A 6000-nucleotide genomic window follows, 5' to 3' on the forward strand; every position below is an offset into this window, starting at 1 on the left:
GCTGAACAGAACGCCAAGCAGGGACGGGTTCATAGCACTGCAACGCACATGGTGCCGAGCAACGCAGAGCTGACGTCTTCTACTGACTTCTACTGTCTTACAGACTTGCAAGGGTCCATTTGGAACTCTGAGGGTCCCTGGGCCCCACTTTGACATCCACTGCACTAGAAAAAAAAGAGTGACGTTCCATCCCTGTTCCGTACAGTGGAGTAAGAAGATCAATGGGTTTGTACGGTACTGCAGCGTTTTTCCTTTCAGCAGGGGTGATTCTTTTGATTGTAAACATGATAATGCAGCTCTGATTTGTAAATCAGGGGCCTCATTCATAAATAAAGTTCTTGGATTTGGTCTTAAACTTCAGATAATTTCCCACAATACGATTAAACCTGGTAGGCTACTTCAAACAAAATTAAAAAGTTGCTTAAGGTTACTTTCAGAAGCATGACTACGGCTTACACAACTGTTATTTATTAATCTAAAATTATCTTCAATGCGTGCGTCTTAACACTGTTTACAATCACCTTAGAGATGTCCCTGTATGTATGTAAATGTACCATATGACTAAGAGTGTTTATTCAGATGAACCACAGAAAACAAATGAAAGTTAACTGCACCAGTAGCCTCAGGGAAAGTCCTTTTATGTGCGCCTGTTCATCGGCTATAAATGGTAAAAGAGAAAATACCTCACAATTACAGGTATGACATTACAGCGCCTCCTCCTGTCCAAAACAGGCCAAAGCACCACAGATATAGAGACACAAGGCCGGAAACGGAAGGCCTACAAATTCACGCCCACTTTTGAGATAGCGCCTCTACTCGGGGTCCGTTAGAACGATGAACTGCAGCTCTCAATGCATTCCCTATGAGAGGATATGAGAGTTAGCCTACTTTTAAAATATTCCTACATTAACTGGAGACGATATTGATTTAAATAAAAATATGTTTGGAGTGTCTTTGTCAACATATATTCTTGTTTTCTTAATAGTTGATGTGTTTCACATTTAATTTGCCACTTTAACGAGTTACCCATAATGTTAACAGACAAGTTGTCGCATTTCAGTGACATCACTGCCTTTACGAGCGCGGAGCGCGATGAGCGCTGACCAGTGGAGTAGAGACAGGACAGGCGGTTGCCTGCCCAACTAAGATCTCGCCTCCCCTAAAAAAAAAAAAAAAAATAACCCGAAAATGTGTCATTGTGTGCTTAATGTCCTCAAAGTCACGCATCCAACAAGCTTTGAACTGAGCAGATTGGACCTTCTGTTCCAGAGATAATGACCAAAACCTATTGAAAACGGACTCTTTCGCCAGTTTTCTGGGTATTGAAAACCTCAAGGGATGCGTCCGTGACGTATATACCATGCGACCACTTAAACTCTAAATCTCCGATGCTAGCGGTTTTGACATACTGATGGAGTATATTATAGTATATTGTTGGTAGTATATCGAGATGACAGATATGGGACATTAAAAAGGATAAATTAAACAAATGGGACAGTTTATTAGAACACAAAAAAAATCGCTACAGCTTCATTAGTTAACCAGTGAAATTACGGTATTTTACAATGCCTCTCATAGAGATTGCATTGAGAGCTGCAGTTCATCGTTCTAACGGACCCCGAGTGTCAAAAGTGGGCGTGAATTTGTAGGCCTTCCGCTTCCGGCCGTGTGTGTCTATCTAACAAAGTTTATTTGGAAAAAGAAAGTGATTGATTGAATACTTTATTAATCAGCTGTAAACAGCAGCAGGTACAGTCAGACATTTAGGCTAAAAGGATAACACAAAAAAGTCCTGGGTGACTTATAAACCACTCATCATCATGAGCTAGAAAGTAATTCTGCAAACTGTGCAACTATGTATGGTTGATTTAATGTTTGCAAGAGGGAGAGAACAAGTGTGTGACCAAACGTATGTTTTCCTTAACAAACAGAAAATGAATAGTAAATGATTGAGAGATCCATTGATAGGTTCATAAAAGGATGATATATTCAACTACATTTTTTACTTCATAAGATTGGTATTTTCGTTGCTATAGTATAGTGTTTGTTCAGCAACATTGGTCTCCCTGTCTCTCCAGCGCTTTAGTAAACAACATTTTCAGGTTTTGCCAATTTCACCCCATCAGGAGAGATATTTATATTCAAATTCCAATGTTGTAATCATTTATGTATTCATTCCATCACTACCAATTTCACCTTTTTATCCTGTATCTCTCCTGATTGGATGAAATTGGGATTCAGACCTGAAAATGTATTTTATGTTTACTGAAGGACCTGATAGATGTGGAAACGCCTGTTACTGAACAAACACTAGAGCAATGATTACTATAGGATTATAGAGTTGTTTAAAACACTTAAACCAAAAAATATCTTATTACAGTACCATTAAGATTATTTATCTTAAGACCATTTTATAAACGAGGCCCCATGACATGTACCATAGTAATAATCCACACTATATATGAGGGAATTGGAATTCAAACATATATCTTGTTTACTCTGTAAGTGTTGCTAATTTCTTGCATATCATGGAGACATGGAAAACACTGCTGTACTACTGTACACTGAGCTGGCCTGGTTCCATGTTCAGTTTAGTTGTGGATGTTGTAGGAGTACAGTAAATGCAACCAGGGTGTATTTGTACATTATGAGAACATCCACATATCTCCATATGTGAAAACACTACCTGTTTTATGCTATTTAATAATTTATAATAACGGTAGCTATAAGAGAAACTTAATGCGGAATGAATGATGTACTTCTTACATTTTTTACAGCTGTGTGTGTGTGTGTGTGTGTGTGTGTGTGTGTGTGTGTGTGTGTTTCTGTAGATATTGATAAATCATATGGTGAAAGAGGATCTCTACCGACTTTATTTCTGTGTTTCTCTTTTAACTTATTTATTTTTGTGCTCATGTTTGGGCCTTTTTTTAAACTGAATCGGTGCTTTATGAACAACAACCGAAATATGTCCTCCTTTCAAATCCACTCCTATTCAAATGTACACATGTACGTGTGTGTGTGTGTGTGTGCGCGCCTGTGCGTGCGTGCGTGCGTCAGAGAGACAGGGTGATGTGGAAACATATCAGGACTTCTAGCATGTCACCTGTCAGATGTTGAACCATGGTTAAAGGGCCATGCAACTCTAGCCTGATTTAAAAATATGGCTAGTAAACAATACAGCTGCAGCTAATCAAATTAATAATGGGTGTGTTAGATGTACAGTACAGTAGGTGTGCCCAGAGCCATGGCTGTGTCAATGTGCAAGCATAGACACACCTATAAATCTAACACCCATTATGAATTTGATTAGCTGCAGCTGTGTTGTTTACATCATGGTGTACCATAAGGTCAGCCTTATGTTTTTAATCTGAACTGGAAAACGAATTACAAAATCAGCCTAGAGTTTCATTCCCCTTTAAAGCATAATTTATTTGCTCTGTTCTTAAGTATCAACTAGAAACCTGTGTGCAATAATCTGATATTAAACAAACTTGGTTATGTATAATCCTTTCTGTTAAATGTTTTGGGGAAATGTGTTTTTCTGTAGTTCTGTCTAATATACAATGTATGTATGTATATATATATATATATATATATATATCGTCCTGTTTATTTTCTGGTACAATGCCGGTGCCTACGTTATTTTGCTGCCAGTGTTGGGGCCAGCACATGAAAATTATACCAAGATCATATCAAAAATCACACCCTGTGTGAAGAGAGTGGTGCCTTTGATGAGCCACGTATTGTCATCACCCGTGTTGTCATCAATGTTTGTTTATTGGACATACATACATACGGACGGACACACGGACAAAGTCAGATATAGGAGTGGTTTGGCACCACTCAAAAATAACTTTTGTTACAAACTTTACAAAGTATTTATTACAAAGTATGATTAGAGATAAAAAACAAAAAAAACAATGTTTTTTTTCTCCTTTCTCTTTTATGTGGCTTTGATTACAGGACTTAAGTTCTCTAGTTTATAAATGACACATAATCAATACATCACATCTATAAAGTATTCACGTCAAAGTAGATTTAACCATTTATTGCCACAAATTGAATACAGTTAGGCTTGGCGTTAAAACTCCGCTCTTGGGAGAATATTTCCTGAATTTTGTCGAAGCAGCCTGCTAAGCATATATTCAGGAAATGCTTAAAGGGGAAATCCACCCCTTTTCAATATTTAACTATGTCATTAATATAGCATAAAGGAGTTGTGTGGAAATAAGAAAAAAGTTCCCCCCTTTCTGTGTTGCCTTGAACTGGAGGATTGATTGTGGGTTTAACATTGCAAATTACACCGTGATGAGTCATCATTTCCTTTGATCAAACACCTTTGAAGTCTGGATGTAGTGCGTTGCACGGAGTGTAGCACAAGTGGATCCTTTAGCCACTGTTTGTTCTCCCTTGCACAGCGGGGGTTAACCATAGAGATATAATATAACTAGAGGGCCGATTGCCCTCTAGTTATATATATATATTATATTGTGTCTGTCAATAATAACAAAAAGGTCCTCGGGACTTGTGGTCCTTTATTAGCACTAATAATAGCCTAGCTGAAAAAAACATGTAAAACATGGACTTCTCATGGTTGTGTTAACAATTCAAATTCAGGTCATAAATGACCTGCTTCGTCAGACACAACCAGGACGGTCTACTTTGCTCTGTGCTGGGAAGAGTGTCTTTACTATATCGCTCACTGAAAATTAGCTATATATATATATATATATATATATATATATATATATATATATATATATATATATATATATATATATATATATATATATATATATATATACACACACACACACACACACACACACACACACACACACACACACACACACACACACACACACACACACTGTATATCACATTCAAAACATACTTACCGGTATGTCCAGGTCCACCACAATGTTCTAGTTTTAGTTAGTGACCATGCACCTACTTCATCACAGCACATGTGGGGACTGGGGACAGGTGCCCACTTGCAAACTAGCATCCCCATTTTGGGCATGCAATAAGTTTAATCAAAAATAGCGAAAATTGTCTATCTGCAAGCTCACAACATGAGGCGACATGTTTGGGAAGGGATGATCAAAACCAATAAATAACATTTAAGTTCCTTTCCTTTATATTTTCAATTCAATTCAATCTTTATTTCAGACTCAGGGTCCATATAACAAAACAGAATGACAAACACACAGTGATAGAAATAAATAAAAGCAAAAAAAAAAACGTAAAAAACAGTCCAACTACAGCTGCTCATACTCAGTAGAGGCTGTTGCGCCAATGTCTCCAAATCATGGAAGAGAACCGAGTAGAACTCTTCATAGGGTTAATTAAAATCTTAATAACATGATTGTCAGACTCTTCAAGACGACATATGAATTTGTACATTAAATTTCTTAACAGGGCTTGACAGGTAGGTACAGTACCCCCAAGTTAACAAACAGCTGACTGGCACTGTGCCATCTTGGTACCCTCAGCAGCAACCGTAGAGCATCATTGTATGCAACTTTTAGTTTTGCAACTTTTAGTTTTTGCGAAAATTGTGAAATTTCCGCATTAGTATGTTTGCCTGGGTCATCTGAGAGATCATCAGAGATACAGTGACCAAGGTACTTAAGGGTGTCATCACAATTCATGGTGTCATCATCATCCATGTCATCAGTATCAGGTTTGGCACTCTGGACGCCATATGAAACTAATTGAAACGATAAGTCTTATCGTTTCAATTCCTGCTCAAGTGAGGAGTCCTTCTATCACAGTTACTCAAAAAAGCAGACCAGAGTTCACTGAGTCCACACTCATTGCCCTGTTATTGGTTCAAATATGACTCATTAATTGATGGATTCTTTGCTGGTCTATTAGATCATTCACATTGTGCAAAATAGATGTCAAATAAACTCACATATCACAGAGCACCATCACCTACTAGAATACTGAGGTGTTCCATGTTTTAATGAAGGAACAATGTCAAACCAACCT

This window comes from Gymnoscopelus microlampas, assembly GCF_963454915.1.
Source record: "Gymnoscopelus microlampas genome assembly, chromosome: 2".
Classification (NCBI taxonomy): Eukaryota; Metazoa; Chordata; class Actinopteri; order Myctophiformes; family Myctophidae; genus Gymnoscopelus; species Gymnoscopelus microlampas.